The sequence below is a fragment of the Hetaerina americana genome, unplaced genomic scaffold (assembly GCF_022747635.1).
Source record: "Hetaerina americana unplaced genomic scaffold, ioHetAmer1.1.p SCAF_9, whole genome shotgun sequence".
Taxonomy (NCBI): domain Eukaryota; kingdom Metazoa; phylum Arthropoda; class Insecta; order Odonata; family Calopterygidae; genus Hetaerina; species Hetaerina americana.
The window spans coordinates 35204092-35224990 of NW_027287538.1; positions in this window are offsets into that span (position 1 = coordinate 35204092).

Genomic DNA, 20899 nt, shown 5'->3' on the forward strand with positions numbered 1-20899 from the left:
GCTACATGAAACGCAATTCACACCACTTATACCAATAAATATAGGCTCCAATTTTTTGGCACGCTGAATGCCCACAGTACCCAATGAAGAACAACACTATCACGAAGAACTAAAAAAAGAATGATTACTTGAGGTCAAAAACGGATTCGCATATTGCGATGTTGCAATGGTTGAAGAGATGAAGAAAACTTGCAGAAAACACTCACCAGAAAACGGCCTTTGTAAATAGGAAATCAAGTCATGTCGTACGGGAACTTATTATTCAAGGTTCTCAACTGAATATTTATAGGTTTGGACACAAACTAAATCAAAACGCAGATTTCCGGAAAATCAAATGAGTAAACAGTAACTTGTGGAAAATGCAGCATATGCGATATAAAGCACCACTATTTTCACTCAATTGTACACTGGATTAGCAAAACGTATCCAAAGAGTCAGATTCAAGACGCACAGTGTATTCCGAATATGTTCTTGATTGGGTGAGTCGTTATAAGGAACAAATCTGAAATACGGAAATAAGTCGAAAAATAGCTCTAGTTTTCGTAACTTATTCGGGAGAGCAATAGAACAGCCCAGCAATTTTGATGAGGTGACTGCAATAAGTACTCGTCAACAATCCCTGGGAATAATAACTGTAATATTTCGGAATTGTGAACCTGAGTTTTAACAAGGCACAGCTGAGCAAAATTAAGATACCGCAGAGGTTGCCGGGGAATATGTTGATCAACTTCGTCGATGCTTCATGCAAGGGGGGGGGGGCAAAATCAGCCTGAAAGACCGCCCTGTTGTTTTTCACGCGAAGTTAATAAACAGAATGGGTATATTGGATAAACTTCTCCTTGTCTATCTAAAAGTTGAAGAATAAGGGTTTGTGCACGTTTTTAATACTTTAAATATGTAGGTTTAGAGGTAGAGAATATTTTTCCTTCATATTTCGTACATTTTTCTTCAATAGGATTGCATCGAACTGTAAAATCAATAGCGCATATGTGGCTATTAATGCCGGATACCGGATGGGTTTATTTGAAGACTATAAATAATGCAAAATAATTCATGAAAATAATTATTTATTTATTGGCTTCAGTTTATCGTGAATTATATATATATATTTATATTATATATATCTTATATATATATATATATATATATATATATATATAACGATTATACGGAAAAACTCACACGATAGTAGTAGTTTTAAGGGGAGGCGACCGACAGCTAAGGTCATTTGCGCCATAGGGGATGGACAGGAAAGGATGAAGGGTGGAGAGAAACCCGGCGTCGGCATTAGCCTGCTCTTTACGAAAGGCGCCAAAGGGTCCGCAGTTTAACGTCCCATCCGACGGACGGCGTACTCACTCAAAGTGCCCTCCACAAAGCACCTCAAGTAGGGATCGAGATACCTCTGAAAAATATTCAACACCGCCGGGATTTGAACCCGCGCCCTCAGGGTGGGAAGCCAGTACGTTAGCCCCCGCACCATCTCGATCCCCAACTCACACGAGCGGCACAATAATGGGCTGACACAATATAACACAAATAGAATAGAATAGCAACATTTAAAAGGACACTCACACGGATCGAGCTTTCGGCCCTCTGAGAGGGCCGAAAGCTCGAACAATTATCCGTGTGAGTGTCCTTTTAAATGTGGCTATTCTATTCTATTTGTGTTATATTGTGTCAGCCCATTATATATATATATATATATATATATATATATATATATATATATATATATATATATATATAAATTTGCATGAAAACTTCATCGCTCATTATAGCCGTACTCTTCTTCTTTATATCATTTGAACTATGCGTTCATGTACTTATTATCTAAGTATTCATTAACTTGACAAGTTACACAGTTGGGACAGCATCTTAATTGGACCGAAGGCCAATTATCAGTTTTTTCCCCAAAAACCTTTTTACCGTATCCACTTCCCTAAACTATTCCTAGTAGCTTAGTATGTTGTCATTATTTTACCAAATCCTTATTTCATTGCTTTTCTAGTAACTTGATATTCGTCACCCAGGCGTAGAGAAATATTTTACATTTAATGCACTACATCTAGCTATAATTAATACGGTTTACATAATTTGAAATAATTTACATGTTTATTTACGCCTCCCAAGCAATGTTTAAGTATGATGTTGCATGCCTGGTACGGAATTGCCTCCTGACACGCATCCTATCCCTAGTTTGCAGGGTACCATGTAGATGTAGAAACTTGCTTTGGAAATCATCACCGGTTCGAAAAATATGTTAGCCTAATCCCAGACATAAGTAATTATGAATTACTATTACTACCGAAAGAGCTTCAAATATTTCTTCACCAAAGTTATCGTGAACTGGAAAAGAATACTCGGATCCGTTCCAGATACCATTATGGCATGTTTTTCTCGCATTTAACGAGAAATCTGTATTTCTTAATTTTTTCCCTCCAAGTTCCGTCGCTTTCGAGAATGATGCATTTTTGAACGACCGTCTGCATCTTGCTTCGGGCGCCATGGAGACATTAAGGCGGGGGATTGAAAAAAAAGGAAGAAGACGGCCAAAAAGGGAATTTCAGGGGAAGGGGGAAAATATATCGTTCCTTTGTTTTACGCGGCTCCACTCAATGGCTTTCTCTTTATGTCCGCCATTTTTCCTCCGACTCCGAAAGATAGCCAAAGTGATTCTTTCATTGCTTCATAGATGGTGAGCTAAAAACGAGTCGAAGCCCGACTCGGGAGTCCGTGGCTTTTTCGACCCGACTCCGCTTGGCTCGCATACACTCGCCGTATGAAACACAATAAATTTTATCGACGTTCCCCGCAAAATTGTTCGCGTGAGGGAAGGCCCTGCGAATTGAAGTTACGAGAGGATCCAATATTTTCCAATCTCCCATTTCTATCCGTTTCGTATTATTTTCCTTCATAAGTCTGGAGCTGACAGTAAATGCGCCGACGTATAAAAAAAAACATGGCCCTTTCTTGGCGCTGGTAATAAATCGTTGGCCACGGTCGTTTCACGCTGGTGTGGCCCCTGGAGTATTTTGGATTACATCGTGCGATTCTTGCTAGGTGAAGGCGGTAGGTAGGCATATATGTAGAGATATATACTATATATTTTATCCAAAGGTCTTGTAACTTATAGTTAGATTTTTTTCTTGAGTTTAATGACTGGTAGGGTGCTTTGCGATGGGGCTATGAGCAAACACACCAGGAAAATAATTCTTCTTTGATGGATTCATTCGTGAAATGTAACTCCAAGTACTCAATTGATACCACTTTAGCCTTAAAATTATTTATTTTATTAGTACTCATGAGCACATACGCATACTAATATGCCCGCAGAGTATTATTACATTGATGGGTATAATGTTGGAGTCTAATGTGAAATAACACCAAAAAATATTGGGCTACAGAGCGAAGGAATATGCGTAATTATCACATACAAAAAATGGGAAATAATAGGATAGAGAAGATTTCGAGAGATCAATCTCCAGAAGGGAAAATAAATGTTGGGAAACATAGGAAAAGAGGGATGTAATGTTCGCGTGAATAATGATTTTGTAAAGAACGGACTGAAAACCCCTAAGAAGAATAATAAATAAGTATAGAAGTTTTTATGTTAGTACACATACATTGAAAGGTCACATATACATTAGAATGGCCATTTTTGACGAGTGGACTTAGGTTTAGCTAATGCGTTAAGCCATTGCACCACGTATATCTTACTGTGTCTCTCTCGAATCTCTAAATCTCAAAGGGAAATGATGAAATTTCAATTAAAAAATCGAGCAATTTAATAATATCGGCCGTGAGGAAAGTGAGCATTTGAACGAGTACGTAACATCTAATTTATTCGTCTTCTCTTAAATACCTACGCCAATTTATTCGCATTATTTACTCAAGTTGGCAAGAAAAACAAAGTCATACTGGACGGAATGAAAAGGAGGCTGGAATTATGTGGATTTCAATAATGGCTTACACTAATGTAGGTTTTAGAGTATTTAATTACTGTAGTGTTAGATGGGGATTAGAAATCTAGCAGAGCCTAGGTATTTTGTAAACAAAAAACAGCATAGACCGGTAGTTTAATTTTATTATTAGTAATTTTATGTTGCTCATAGATCAGAGGTTGGATTTGTACAGACCTTGGAAGTAATTTGTAAAGCCTTAGACTTAAAAAGTCACATCCGCAAAGCATGAATACCTTCAGACTTTCACCTTACTTTCTATGGTGTTACTTATTTTCTAGCAAATGCCATTTCCGTCTTCTTAACTTTCATCAGCGTTCTCCCTTCCACCGATGCACCCCTCTGATTCTCGGAATTTCCTCCACCTGGGTTTCTTTCATTACCATATTTCAAGTGCTAAACCAAAAATGTCTACGACTGAATAAAGTCATTATAAATATCTGACGTTGGTGTAAAAGTACAAAAATATTTTTACCAAATGCATATCCCTAATATTAACTAATAAACCAACCTATATAATAATTAATAAAAACAAAATGTTAATAATTTGGCATCCAAGCATTAAATAAAATACTTGAAATTAACTACATTCAAATCATGAACTGAGAATCCAATTTGTCTACTAATTATGAGAGGTAAAGGGGTGTATTTAAGTCTGGGAATTTTAATTTTTCAGGGAAATGTCTAAATATTTTTTTTCTTATAATAACAACATCAGTAATTCTAGTTTACTGATAAAAATATGTGTCAAATTAACTACTGTCATCATTTGGAAGCGTTTACCGTTCAAAATATATTTATTTAAATATAACTAACTACATGATTCAAAATTTAATGTTTTACCCAACTGGGTTCTCCTGGTCATAATAAGCTGGATAGCTTTTTAGCTCGTTCCGCATGAAAATGAAAATGTTGTTGGATAAGTATTTTCTCTCGTTGCATATAGAGGATTTATATAATTCCATGGATTCCCGATGCCTTAGACATATGAAGAGGGTTCGTTTACTCTCATCGTTTTTTACAAATTCAGCTGATGAACGCAAAAAGCGTTTTAAAAATAGTTCTCTTATATTAGGTAATCTTTAACCTAAAAACGAAAACCAAAGTTAAGGAAAGTTCCATTATAAGAACGGGTACAGCGTCTTTGGAGCGTGATATACACGGGATGAAGTGAACGAACTCTCATTTCTTAAGAAGAAAAATGCATGTATATTGCGCAGAAATAACCCCTTGGAGCATAAATGGTATCAACACATAAGATTGAGTTCAGTCAAGCGTATTCGAAATAAGTGTTTTAGACTTATCAATACATCAGAGATAAAATCATCCATTGAGTAGCTAATGCATAGATGCATACAAGATTCGCTCAATAAATACTATATATTAATAATAAAACTTCTTTATTGGGATGAGATTGAGACTAGATAGTCCCTTCTTCTACCTAATCCCAAATTTAGGGAGTGCAAGAAAGTAAAGTTAATAAAAAGAAATAAAATCTCTGTTACGCTGAGCGTTCACTATGAAATTGTTACAAATGTAGAATTAAAAACAATCATATAATTTGAAAAACGTAGGACAATTTATCAATTTACATGAAAGTGATATTGATAAGGTTGCGGAAGCAAGAGATTCCAAAGGAAAGCACGTAAGTTATAACAAACTGGAAAAACAACAGCAACGACAAACGTTTTTGAAAATAGATGCCGCACCGAAGCCATACAATAAATTACGCTTTTAACAACAATAGGCATCGGCACACCTCTTTCAGCGTGTTTTCACTTCGATGTTTCGTTACCTAAAACTCGAAAAATAGGCCAAAAAAGTAATGGAAGACATCATAGAGAACTTTTTTAATTTTACTCTAATGACAGTAAAAATAGTAACATTATATGACATATGAAACAAAAAATCATTCATTTAGTATGATGGACGGTCAATTTGATCATTAGTACATCGGATGGCCATTTTAGAGAGATTTGCGCAAAACATGTCAAAATTAGTTAGCTCTTGTTATAGGGCATGCGATTATTTTCTTTAAAATCCATGTGGTGTCAATGGAACCGATTCCATTCACTTTAGGATCGGATAGTGACCTAGTGAGAGTGATAAAATCTGTGGGTATTCATGAAATATTTGGGCTCTCTCTGCGTTGTAGGTTGAAAAGACGGTAATCGAATGACTCAGTGACATTTGAAAAGGGGCGCTATATAACTCGGCAGCGCTTGTTATACTATTACGAGTACATAACCTAAAACGTGCTCCTTCGTACTTCGCGCGCTTATCATGTCTAATGCCATAGGGAGGTGACATTCAAGTGGATGAAGGGTACGACTACGAACCTGAGAGTCCACGTTACAAATCCCAGTGATCCGAATCCAAATCTTGCCATTGTCAGGTCCACTCAAGCTGTGTTATCTTTGTGTGGCGTATATCCAGATCAAATGAAATCTCAGGCAACTGGTGACTGAACGATCCACATGAAGCGATGTTTTTTTTATATATATCTTGGGATTCTCCTTCGTTTTCCTTGTCTTACTCTCCAGACCTGCATGACCTGTGCAAGTTTCATGGTGGTCTCTAATATGGTAGTCTGTGTTCATTTTTGTTCCCTCCTATGTGATATGGGAGCTTCTGTGGTGGCTAGAATTTAGACTTTTTTTAAGCGGGTTTTAGCGCTAACATTTGTATGTGTGTGCACGCTTGGGTCGGCGTGTCATCAGGTGACTGCCTCGCGCGTGATGTTTGGGGATTTTTGGTGGATTACACCCTTCCTTTACCCCTCAGAAGCCCTACCTTAATTATTTGTCCATTTCTCCTGGTGCTTTCAACCCATGCCATACACCTTTTTGGCGATTCACGGGATATTTACGTATGTGTAGAAACGACGCTATTTAAAATATTTAAATGCTTCTCGCTCTAATTGGCAGCTATTCAAACCCTGTTCACCGCAATTATCTATGCCTTGCATTTGTGTCGCGTACTTAAGAGTTCAATTATATGTTTTCTACCTCTTGTCATACTGAAAGGTTTTGATGCCTTGGAATTGGAAGGCACCTCGTACGAAGTGAGCTATAGCATCACATATCAGACCGATCTTTTGATCGATTACTGTATTTTTTATCGCAAATCGATTTATTCATACCCGTCTTCGCTGAGGGGTAAGAGGGCACCACATTGGCAGTCAGGGTATGTCCTTAAATGACGCAAGACTTAGGGGAGAGGGGACAGACTCTACCATTTCAATGCTATCTCTCACTGGGTGAAGAGGAGTGGGTTCAGAAGGAATCATATTTAGTAAATTTGCAATATTGCATATCTTTGATCAACAATTGAGCATAAAACTCTAATGAAGCTGCCGCTTTAGAATTATTCAACTGGTTATCCACCTGTTAAAAAATTATCGAAATATTTTACTCATTTCACCGAATGTCTTCGGATATCACTAAGCTAAACGAAATTATTAGTTGCGTTGTAATATTTTTCAGTACAAACACGTGAAATGAAGTGACCAAACAAAATGCACTTTCGAAAAACCAAAATGCACTTTCTTCTGCTTAATGAAAAAGGTGTACCTTTGATATATTAATGATAGAAACGTTTATTATATAAGGCGGAGCAGACGGGATTTTTTTCTTATCTTAAGAAAAAACAAAACGTGAAATTTAAAACTTTACTCGAACACATACATGATTACATAACGTAGATAGGAATTTACGTATTTTTATGATGGGAAATATCTTTACTTTTATTTATTTAAGTGAAATCATGTACAAAAGACAGGTGACCTTATACCCTCCATCAAACACTACTTGCGGGGATTGTGTAGATGTAAATGTACAGATTCAAATGGGAGGGAGGGTAAAAAAAATCGAAAATTCCCTCACATAACTTTAGGACGATCCCCTAGCTTCGAGGAGAGCATGGAAGAGATGAAAGATAAGTCCTCTTTCAAAGTCTGAAGTTGATTAAAGATCGAATAAGGGTACTTTCTCTGCGGTAAAAGAATACCGGCGTCATAAAATCGCTTGAAAAATATCATTACAGTAGACATTTTGGTATCGAGTTTCAAAGGACGATGAAAAATATATATTGATTTCGTCGGTATCGAAATGGCGGCAGAAGGGACATGTCGCCGCACTCAATTTGGCCACAAACTGTCATTGGGGCGTACGTTTCGATACATTCGGAGCGAGATTGGTTTGTGTTGCGATAAGTGAGAGTCGCCGCGATGAACTGACACGGCAATAATAAGAGCTCACGATAAGTCAAGGCAAACCCCTAAATTACCCGAGCCTGCAGAAATGCTTCCACGCACGGACGTGAAATATCGCGCAATTATTGCCAATAAATTCCCAAAATCGAGCGGAAAAGTGAATAGAGAGATCGGATTAGGAGGAGAAATTAAGTCTCTCTGCGCAAGGATCCGAAAAAAATATGACGGAGAGTTTTCTATCCCTTCAAATCGCCAGCATTTTTTTTATAACGTATCACTCCTCTCTTTCCTCCTTTCTTTATCTTCTTGCCCTCTTTCCTCCTCCATTTATATTTCGAGATCTCTCCACCCCAAACATACCCATATGCCTGGGCACATAGGTATAGTCCCCTCACGCATACAACGTATATGATACTCATTCTCCCCACACGGTCGCCGCAGGCCATGGCAACCACCACTTACGCACGGAATGAGTAAACCCTCTATCCTCCCTCCTTCTTTGCCTTCTCCTGCTAACCCTATCCTCCTTCCCGTATCCCAAGGGTGGATGGAGTTGAAGGAGGGGGCGTGGGCGATAGAGAGAGAGAAGGAAGGGAGATATCTATTTCTCTCTCTTGTGTAGGCTGGGTGGTCCTTGGGGGCTTTTCCACATATTGAGCTTATTCCTTTCGCCGGTCACGAGCTCCGTCAGAGGGCAGTAGATATCTTGAAAGACAACTCCACGCACCCGGATATATGTCGGACTTATTTTGTATGTGTATATACATATATGTATATATATATGGTTGTGGGCATAATATATATACTATATATATATGTATGTCTACATGTATATATGTGTATATATGTATATATATATATATATATATATATATATATATATATATATATATATATATATATATATATATATATATATATACACACATACATATAAAGGGCGCGGCAACATAACCTCCTTTTTTTGCACGCAAAACGCTTTCAAAAAAGAAAGTTATGTTGCCGGACCTTGTATTATATATATTCAAATACATAAAATGTGTATGTTAAATGCATGTGTGCATAGGTATATTGTGTATCCATGTTTATACGGATATATATGTATCAAATTATGTATTTATGAATACACACACACACACACACATATATATATATATATATATATATATATATATATATATATATATATATATACTATATATATATGTGGGCATATAAAAATAACATTTATGCTTTCTGGATTTCGGCTTTATTTGTGCGCGCGTGTGTTAAAAGGAAGGGGGAAGCGGAGAGATGATGGGATGAGGGAGGGCTGTGCAACACATAAAAGCCCCTTGGCTTCCCATCCTCAATTTCCAGAGTTTTCCTTTTCTCCTCCTTCGCCTGCATCTGTATATTTCTCCGATTTCTCTCCCTTTCCCATTCCGTTCTTCGCATTATCCCTCGCTGTTCCCTGCAACATTTCTCGTCTCCCCAATGACTTCGTCTGGTTGCGTATTCTTATCTCCGCGAAACACTCTCTTGCGACTTCTAGAGGGATCTCGGTCCGCTGGCATTGTTTTCCCTTACGAAGAATTGTATTTGAATGCTCGAAAAATTAACGCCCAATGTCTAATTTTCGAGAAAGAGATATGTGCCCATTAACAATTATATCTGCTAAACTCTGGAGGCGTATTTGGTGAAGTGGGTTAAACGGCTTAAATATACAATGGGATTAAAAAGCAGAATATGCCTTTCATTAAAATCGCAGAAATTTGGCAGTGATCTGCAAAATGCTGGAGTTCAAGGGCTAAAGAGAGAAGACTGAGTGATATGAGAATAGAAAATATTCCTGTTCTAAGGGCAATATGAAATTTGCCCAAAGTACAAATCCTAAAAGAGCGTGCAGTGTTACCGATTCTTTTGCGCGTTTTGGGTCAACCGTCTCCGTATTTAACGTCTTATACTTAATTTTTTAATTTTTGGACCCATTTGACCAATGGTTTCCTGGGTCCACTTTTATCTTACTTCAGTTAGTTGCGGATTCCTTTGAATCTTAGTTCCTCTTTTTACAAACAATAACCAGACATAAGGAAACAACATAAGTTATCCTTAAATTTTAACATCAACAGGTGCTTATATATGTTAGGAGTTAAACTAATGATAAACAATTCAAGAAAAAAAAATCACTCAATAGACAAATAGGAGAATACATTGCTACATTTCGTACCAAATATTTGTCAGTTAGTTTACTTGTTGTGGTTCAGTATTTGCCGGTTTTCTTATTGCAAATTTTTCAAGCAGCTTATTGTTGTTCTTTAGGCAGAATGTAATCATTTCTCTAATGCTTGTTAGCTTCTCTTCCATACTGTTCCATAAGAGTTGTCGCTCTATCTCATAGAATACACAATCCTACACTCTATGTTCTTCTGTGTCTTCTTTTCCACAGTGATACAGAGGGGTAAAACATTTCCCTATGAAGTGTAAGTACGAGTTGAAGTTCCCATGCCCAGTTAACACTTGTGTGCTTGCTGGAGAGTGTTTGATATTTTATTTTATCCGGTCATCTATGTTCGGAAATATACGTGCGTTTTCCTTCCCTTTTCTGTTATGTTCCATTCTCTATGTGTTTCCTGCCTCAGTTGTAGTTAGCCAAGAGTCTTCCGAAGATAGCATTAATAAAAAAAACGCTTGCCCTGATATCGATAGAACTTTCGTTTATTGCTCGACCGACCATAACTTCCTTTTCGCACGAAACTAATATCAAAAACTAATTTTGCAACGGTTTCTCATCAGTGCTATTTCAACAAAACTAACTTCGGGAATATTATATCTCGTCATCTACAAATAATCAATCAATTCCTACTCTTAACGCGAATATACATTACTGCAATCCGACGACCTTACGCATTTACTGAACTTCACGATACAAGCTCAAATTAAATGAATGTTTACCATTTTCCTAGAAACGCCATCAGAAATGACGTCAACGGTAAATTTTAAAGAATTAAGAACGTTAATTTTTTTCACTATAATCTTTTGGAAACGCTCAAAAGCAAACATTGAAACGACCCCATCACTGCAATTGAATGCACTCATTTTTGGAAGGTTCATAGCAACAATTTACTTCTTCATAGATATTACGAGAACTTCCCCTTACTTTGCCCTGCAAATTTTCCCTTATTCACTTCGTAACTTCAACCTGCCTTCATGCTGCCTAAACATTTTATTCTCTTCATTCCCTTCCCTCAACTACCCAGAATTCTCCCTTCTATAACTGTCTTCAAACACCCTTACGCCGAAAAACCGTATTGTGTTCCTTCCTTTTCCCTGCTTACTTAAAATTCTTCTATTCCGCAATCTTTACTATCCCACTACCTCTCAATATTTCCTGCTGCAACTTTCTCTGCCTCTGTTCAAATCCCCCCCAGCGATTTCCTCTATTCATTCACCCCATTAAAAATACAATATCCGCCCTCTCTACCTAATTTATCCTCTCCACTGTTCACCACTCCCACATCTTATAAATCACCAATCAGTGCTCATCCTCTTGCCTCAAATACCAGGTTTTGGAAAATACCTAGGGGAACATATTTTAACTTTCAAACTAAATATAGTAAAATTTGTTGTCTCAGGCGTAACTTTATGGAATTTGCATTACATATTGAAATGAAATAATTTACTTTGTAAAAGTGTGTGGAATCACAAAGTAAATTATTTCATATCATTTAAATAAATATAGTAAACCGAAAATGTTCATAATTTACTGTTTTGAAGCCATCTTAATCAGCAATATACTGGCGAGATGAATTCGTGAATATCCAAATGGCTATGTGGACATTGTCATTGATATTGCAATGCAGCGCAATAGCCTCAAGTAAGAGCGGCGCTCTTACAGTAAGTACATAGGGACGTTTCTAGGACTCCCTCGCGTCAATTCATTACGATTTCAGAGCAAGTGGCGGCATCTCCTGGTCGCAAGAATGTTTATTGCGTTGATCTGGTGTCAAAAATCCCTTCATAGCCATCTTGCGTCAGCCGACTTTGAGCATAATGGTAGAAGGGAAATAATTATGAATCGCCCTTATTTTTGCAGGTGGTTTGTGTGGTTAATTCTCTCTATTACTGTAGACATGTTCTCTTGGAGTGATCCCATTTCCTTTTTAGGAAACCTGAATCTTTCAAATTTGTAAATATATTTCAGGAGGATCGTTGTGGCTCGAAATAAAACTTCATAAACATGTCAGGGTTTCGGAGGACCATGACGCTCCACTCCGCTTTAACCAGTATCATGTTTCAAAATGATTTTCTTACAGGCTCCAGGCACTCCAGACTATTGAATTTATTTTCTCATAATATACGTTAATATTGACGATTGATATCTCTCTCAGTCCTAATTATTTTGATATACATGAGAAACGTTCACTTCAATACTTGAACAGATAAGCACACATATAAAGTTTTACACTATAAAGCACACATGCAAACTCATGGTATACTAGAGTAGTGGTAGTGGTTGAAAGGGCAAGCGACCAATAGATAAAGTAATTTTCGCCATTAGGGATATAGTATGTTATAATTTGTTAGAAGACAGGATGTTCAGGGAATGGAGAAAGGGTCGAGAGAAACCAGGAATCGGCAGAAGCCAACTCTTGGCGATGGGCGTAAAGGGGCCCACTATGATACGTCTTATCCGAAGGACAGAGCACTCGGCTTGGGGTGCTCTTTACATAACACCTCAAATAGGGATCGGGGATACCACAGTAAAATTCTACCTGCGCTAGAAACCGGGCGCTCTGGGCGAAAATCTATTAACTTAGCCACCGCACCATCCCGGCCTTCGTAACTCCAGATTCGTTCTTTGCAGACATCAAATCCACTTTGAAACGTTCCGTTAAAGGGTGAATTACGATATCTGTATTGCTTAAAACTTCCCACTGCGCATATCCATTTGGACATGCAATAGGAAAAGGAAACACCATACCAACGGATTCTTATATTGTGTGTTGGTAACCAAATACATATTTTCCGAAGCAACTGATACTCTTCTCAGATAAATGTGTTTTTTTTTCTTGGAAATAACCCAAACGATGAGGGAAAAGGCAAAGTGTGTGATCCTTTGTTTCGTAAAAGAATATATTTTAGTTTAGAATTTAGAGAAAAAAACAATGGATCATGCAGCTAAGTGATTTTTGTATGCGTTCCTTCGCAAATGGGAGGAATAGGAGTCGTTTCCATTGTCTGATGATGGGTCTTCCAAAGATACACGAAGAGAACCTAAACATCCAAAGGAGGTGTATTATTCCTTTGGGTATACTATAGCAGGAGCAGTCTCGGGTTATGCTGCGAGGACAAATTAGTCGACGGAGGATGTTGCAAGTCCGCTGACCAAGTGTTTGCGCCTAGTTTCAGCAGTACTCTGTCAATCCTATTCATTCCAGCCGTCAAGCTAAGTAAAATGGTGTCAATTTTAATGTAGAAAGTATACCGGGTACTAGAATACAAGTTTGGAAGTAATTTATTCCGTTTATAAACGTGACACTTCAAAATTCATCAGTCAAAAGAAAAAGTTAAGTATTATCTTTATTTTAACTTTATATACTTTTTACACTAACTAAATTTATTTATTTTAACTTATTTAAACATAGTTCATGCTAATTTATTTACAAGGATACGATTTCCAATGAAAATAAAAATTATTTTATTCCTTCGTAAGTTGTCATTTAGATCAGCCACATATTTATAAATGTAAAAATTACAGGCCGCAAAAATGGTTACAGCAAACGATGGCTTGAAATATTGTAACTTAAATCGACGCAGGCGTCTTCTTTTTCCGTTATGCCCTCATGGTGCGAGCAAACGTCGAATGGAAAATTTTTTTGGCTTTGACTTTGCGGGAGTTAACAAAGAGATAGGTTGTAATAACCTTTGAATTCAAGTGGGGACAGTCTCAGGCATTGACGGTGGAACTTCCCAAGCTCCTTCCTGGAGTCTTAAAAATTAATTTCAGAATAGTTTCAGTTTTCACAGATCTCCATTAGTAATATTAACGATATAATTTTACCATTACGCACAAATGGTTTTCTTCATGTATTTTTTCTTTTTTTTTGTGTGTAAAGAAAATGTCGTTCCTGAAATACTCCATCTTTTTTACTTAGAATTATATCAAAGTTTCTATTTTTGCCATAGATACACCTGGGAGAAACATGAACCAAAATAGTCGTAAAAATATTAGTAACATTACACATTGAAATCATTTGTGCTTATCATATTTTTTTTTATTTTTCATCTAAGGTAACTGAATATATTTTAAGTCAAATGCTATTGAGTTAACTGACCTACTATTAGGTTAGCTGGCACAGAAGACGCATAGTACTTAAGCTAGCAAGGAATAGGACCGTAGCAATTATTGAGCTAATGACTTCCCAGTATATTCATATGTATACTGTCTTGCTGTAGACATTCTTATTGTCATCTTCATGTTATGGCGTTTCATATTAATGGGGTGACATTAAAACAAGAGCTAGCCGAAGGAAAGAAGCCAAAATCGCATTATGAGATCATGCAATGGCTTGATGTACACGAATAAGTACCTTTATTCAACTTTAGATGGCGGCACAAAACTTTGAAGTTCCTAATAAAGATTACTGTATTCACATCCAACGATATAGACAGATATTTTATCCGGAAAAAAGAAAAGCGATCCACGATTTTAAAATGATGTTAATTAAAATGTTATCAGAACCAGAGGGGAAAAGACATTTAGTCGTGTTTGTAAATATCGTTTCCATTCCTACACGTATGTGAACGTTTCAGGGGATAATAAGAAAGGGGTCGTTTAACAGAATTAACGTCTTTAATCTTAAATATAGCATGAAATTGAAAAGTATCAAGTTACTTTTTATGGAAAATGTATATTTGTCTTACTCCTTTTCTTGCAATGTTTTCAAATATAAACCCCTTGATAATAATGAAACACCAGTTGGCTTTGGTTAAATTTGCACACATTCGTGGTCATTGATGTTCGATGATTTATTATTAACGGCTTAGGAAAACATTTGATGAGCCCTGACACTACACAACAGTATTTAAGCCCTAACTAATATGACGTAACCGAATTCAACGCTACATTTTACAATAATTCTTTCTTTAGTCAAGCATACGTTCCCTTTATTCCATCCAAAATACCTATTATTTTTCTCCCTCTAACTGTCTTTCACAGCATTCTTCCTTCTATTACTGCTTTCAGCATCCCATTATCTATCAGTATTTCCTACCTCCTTATTTAAGAGTGATTTGCTGGCATAAAATGTTTGAATTCAGACCACATGCACCAAGAAACACGTAAGCCAAACTTCATTTCCTCCTAAGTCTCTCATAAGTTTATTTACGTACTCCGTGGAGCATTACTGCTATAAAGAAGTGAGTGGGGCTAGGAGGCAAAAAGCTATTACAGTTTAGGATGAGAGAAATGATGGTATGAGGGTAAATAGTGGATTACTCTCTGAAGTATCTCACGTGCATACGTTTGCCTAACTTTCACAAGATTTCAGAATTATTTCCACAGTGTCACCGTTATACTCATTCGATTAATGAGAAAAGCAAAATTTGTCCTTTTCCACAGATTAAAACTGTGGAAAATTGCAAAATTTGATTTTCTCATAAATAATGACGGACTTCCACTACATGTCGCCTGAATCTGTTGAATATACTCATTCGAGATCTCGTTTATGCGAGATATTAAGTAGCGTAATCTCGTAATTAAGTAATACCACTCTCGCAATCCACGTGCCTCCATTGGCTCCAATATTAAATTAACAAATATTTTCGTGGCTTTTTCTATTCGTTCATAAAAATTTAAACGAATCAGCTTGCTTTTTAATGTATTTTCAGCCACACTCTCTGCATTTAATTCCAAATGCTTGAGGCAGAGTTACTCTGAGGTCTAAACATCGCGAAATAACAACTCCATTTAACTTTTTCATCAGAATGTTTTCTCGCTATTGCTTCGATAAGCCTTATTCATCTTTAGCGCTACCTTGCAGATATTTTGGACGTATTTTTCCCAATTTAAGGCTCAAAGTTATAACGGTAGACAAATGTTATACTTCATCCACTATACTTATGTTTACTCTTTGGATGCAAAAATGTAGGATTTAGTGGATGCTATAGTGCGGTTTAGCCCACGCTGCTACTTCCCGAGGAGGCGTGGTACTGTGATAGCGGACGGAAAAGTTGTAAAAGAGATTTAATTAAGAAACATAGAACGAAATGCTCCCGGATTAATTTGTGAATTTGTTTGTTTTCCCTCTGATAGTTATTAAACCAGTAAATGAAACTGATGATTTTTTATTGCGTATACTAAATGGCGACTACTACTTTAGCAAATTTCAAAATTTTTAATTTTGATAATTCTTCATTCCTTACAGTTTCGGCACTTAATCATTTGTTTTCCTAAACAGTTACTCCGTGTGGTCTCTTGAATGTTTAATTTGAAAGAAATAAATGGTGTTCCATGTCCCATGTGGATCCGGTAAAATTTAAAATTTTACCCGATTCACATGTTCTCCTCATCGTTCCATGGTATCCATGAACCGCATTTACTACAAAGGTATCAGCAAATATTACTTCATTCTCAAGGTATTTTTATCATGATAATCTCCTTTGAATGTTATCATCAAGCAAACTTTGGCACAAAATTACCGTTTTATACCTTCTTTGACAGACCCTCATTCATTGATACTCTTCAGCAAAGTAGGTGACCTCTTTAAGTTTAAGTTTTCTATCCGTCCTAGTTATAACCCAACTCCCGACCCCTCTCGCGTTCCCTATCGTGAATACTCTTTCAAAATGTCACCTGTAATATTTTTATTTACTGTCCACACTCATGATGTCCTTTAATAATTCATTAATGCTAAGAAAAAAGTCAGTAGGGCCGTACTCGGCTTTGGAGACGCTTGATTCTATCTTCACTGAGTTAGCATTCACTAAAATAAAATTGGATTTTAGCCAATGCCATGGCGAAAGCGACTATTGGAGGGCAAGAATTAGGAAAACTCTGCTCTTTAAGCATGCATATGAGGGATGGGTGAAAGAAGATACAACGAGGATGAAATGGCTCAGGAAAAGATGGAATGCTACTCACTAGAAGACCGCAAAACTAGTTTGGAAGCATGGAAGCTCTTCATTCATAATATTTGGACCATACCTCATTACGTTAGAGGGACATGGGACAATAACAACAGAACAAATGAGAAGATTAGAAGCAATGGAAATATAGTGCTAGGGAAGAATAAAGAAAATTAGATGGACGAAAAGAGGTTCCAATGATAAAAGTCCTAAGAAGAAAAGGGGAAAAAAGATGCTTGTTGAAAGTGCAGTGAAGAAAAAGACCAGCTCATTTGGGCATACTCTGGAGGATAACAGCCTTCTGAGAGTAATGGAAGGAAGAATGGATGGGAAGACTTTACTTATTTGTTCATTTCCTCTCGAATAAAGGTCTCTTGAGTTTGACTAGGCACTCTTTTACAGCATCAGTCATTAATGAATATTTCAAACTTGGAGCGTGTTTGAAAAATTTTTTTTTCTTATATTTCTGTTTATATACTGTCTGGTGGGAATTAAAAGAGTGGGAATATTTTCTTTACTTGCACAGAAGTTGATTGGATCAATGGAACGAGGCCTCGAGTTTTAAATAGAGGGAGCTGTTGATCATTTTTTTCTTTCGTTCGTGGTGCTTCCATCTTTGCCCGTTGAATTTTTTTTTGCGTGGGGAAAAAATTATCCAAACTATCGAGTTGCGGAAGCGATCATGTGATGCCGGGATCCGCCAATGCCGAATAATATGTCTAAATGCTCGCCTTATCCAAGGGATATCTTTCGTTGAAAAAAAAATTTCTCTCTCGTTGCCAATGAATAAAAGCGAGCAATTTTATTTTCGATCCGACCAGAATTTCTTTACTTTTTCCTTCCATATCCACTGGGCACGGCACGGGAATCTCGATCCTTAAGGGGCAAAGACAGGAGGCCCAGATCCACGAGGAAGAAAGAATCGGAGTAGGTTTTTTTTTACCTCCCTCGAATTCGTAGAGTAAAAAGAGACAATCGGCTGTTGAAAAGGAACAATGGATGAGCGCCCGCGATTTAAAGCGAGAGTTCTGCCAAAAAAAAATAATAAGATAATAATTGCAAGGGAACGACCACGAGCGGCAACATCAGGAGGCCGCGGGAATGAAGAGTTGATTGATTTTAATGAAGTTTCTCGCAAGCCAAACTCCTTCTCTTCCTACTCTATCCCTCCCTACCCGAAACTCCCTTCCTCTATCCCACCCCCCCGGGCCGTCTCCAGTTGCTTGAGACGGGCGGACGGAGCTGGAAAATGGGGTGAAATAGAGTGGGTTGGGCGGAGAGGTGTGAGTGGTGTAGTTAGGCAAAGAGTTTGGCGGGGGGCAGCATTATGCAGCGGGATCGCGAGAGGGGGAGGGAGGGGTGGGGGGGTGGGTGGGAGAGAAGCAGGTCTGGGACGGGAGCGAGGAAAACGATGGCGGGCATAAAGCTCCCTTTTAAACTTTATAATCACATTTCCTCGAGGCTAGATCCAGACAGAGTTTTCCGAACGGGGTTAATGAGTCAGATATTTCGAAATTAGATCTAATATCTCTCTCTCTCTCCCGCTTTCTTTTCTCTCTTTCTTTCTTTTTTTTCCTCCTTTTAACCGTGCACTCTCCCAATTCTTTGTTGAAGCTCGTAGCCTTTTTTTTGGGGGGAAGGGGGAACGGGAGAGGGTGCGGTTCCATTACGATCCAACTTCTCCTTCTCCTTCCATCTCTCTCTTTTATCCCTCCCCCACCCCACCCTTCACCCGTCCGTTTGAAATTCACCTCAATATTTGCTTGCCATCTCCAACACTTTAGGCGCGGAATATATTCATTTATTTTTTTGAGTTAATCATTTTTTTTTAATCTTTAAAGTATTTTTATTTATTTATTTTTATCTCGCGGTGCGAAAAATAATATAATCATCTTCCTTCGACTTCCAGGGCGATCATACGAGAGGGCAATTCCGTTTCTGAGAATTTAATTAACTTCGTTAATAACGCGTTTGCCGACTCTCTTTGGAATAAAAAGGCTCTATCCACGGATATCACCGTTATTATTTTTTGGGAGCTCTTTGTTGACAGTTATTTGGCCGTGATACCCAATAAATTGAAAACAGTCGTTTACTGGTGTTAAAGCATGTCCATTTTGTTTATTATGCTTCTGAGAGAGGAAGGGAAGGAAAGGTCAAAATGCTACTTTATTTGGATGTTTATTTCCGTGTATTAATATTTGTTCTCGTTAGCCACCATTGAGCTGCTCCATCGATACATGATTGCGACGTATTCTCTTTAGTTAAGTAAATTTCAAAACATTTTCCCCACGAAAGAGCAAAATGACAAAACCTTTTAATGTTGGAGAAAGATTTGCGTTACTTTTTACATTGACATTTTCTCTCAGTCATTTCCCCGAGTAAATTTTGTCCAATTTGTTATTGATTGTAAAATTTCATATTTGTTTTTTAGCATGAATCTTTTTCTTTTAATTTTGCTTCCTTTAAGTACTGCCTTACTTGAGTTAGTTTAAATTTATGCTATCCTTATTGCCAATTGGTTTTCACATTCTATGAGTTTTAATTTCTCTCACCCTCCGTAATTTCTGTCTAGTGACGCTAAGCCTTCCTTTCTTTCCTCTCTCACTTGAGAGCCAAAATTTTATTTTGGAAATCCGCTCAGATATTTATTGCCATTTGGAATTTTATTTTTATTTTTATAAATATATTAGATTGATTGTTTTGAAAGAAAACAAACATGAAAGATTGCATCGAAAGTTTGATAAGTTTAAACGCTGTGATTGAATTATTATCGAAGACTCCAACTGTTTAATGTGTAATTTTCTAGATCTTTGAAGTCCTTAGAATGTACGCTATACTTGATATCTATTGCGGGGTCTCATTGCATTTGCTTTGTATTTTGGGAAAAGTTTAGGTGTATATCAATACTATTAACAGGGCTAGCATGAAGTACTTCGATGACATATCTTAACTTACGAGTATTGTCTGTTTTGAAATTTTGAATCATTGCCAATTCCAGGGATTAATTTTTATTCCCTTCGTGAATCTATATTTTTCCGAATTTCAAGAATTATTTGAGGCGGTTTCCTTAGAGGTTTACGTGTGTGTGTATATATATATATACATATGTATGTATATATATGTATATATATATATATATATGTATATATATATGTATATATATATATATATATATATATATATATATATATATATATTTATATATCTACACCCATACATACATACACACACACACACACACACACACACACACATATATATATATATATATATATATATATATATATATATATATGTGTGTGTGTGTGTGTGTGTGTGTGTACATACTTGCATAAATGGTCTGTCCAAAAAAATAAGTAGCATGCATCAGGAAAAATTTGTTGCAGATCAAAATAAAAAATAATAAAACTCAAAACAGCAACCTTGTGCATCAACACACCGATTTCAGCGCCTCTGCTACGTTTCTGGTACGTTTGCTGGAAGGTGTCGACAGAAATCTAGTTCAGGCACCTCGTCACGACCTCCTCGACATAATCCCATGGTCCGAAATGGTACTCAAAGGGGTTGTACTTGGGTCGTGCTCAAACGCCCACGTCTCGCCACCAGTAACCTTCTG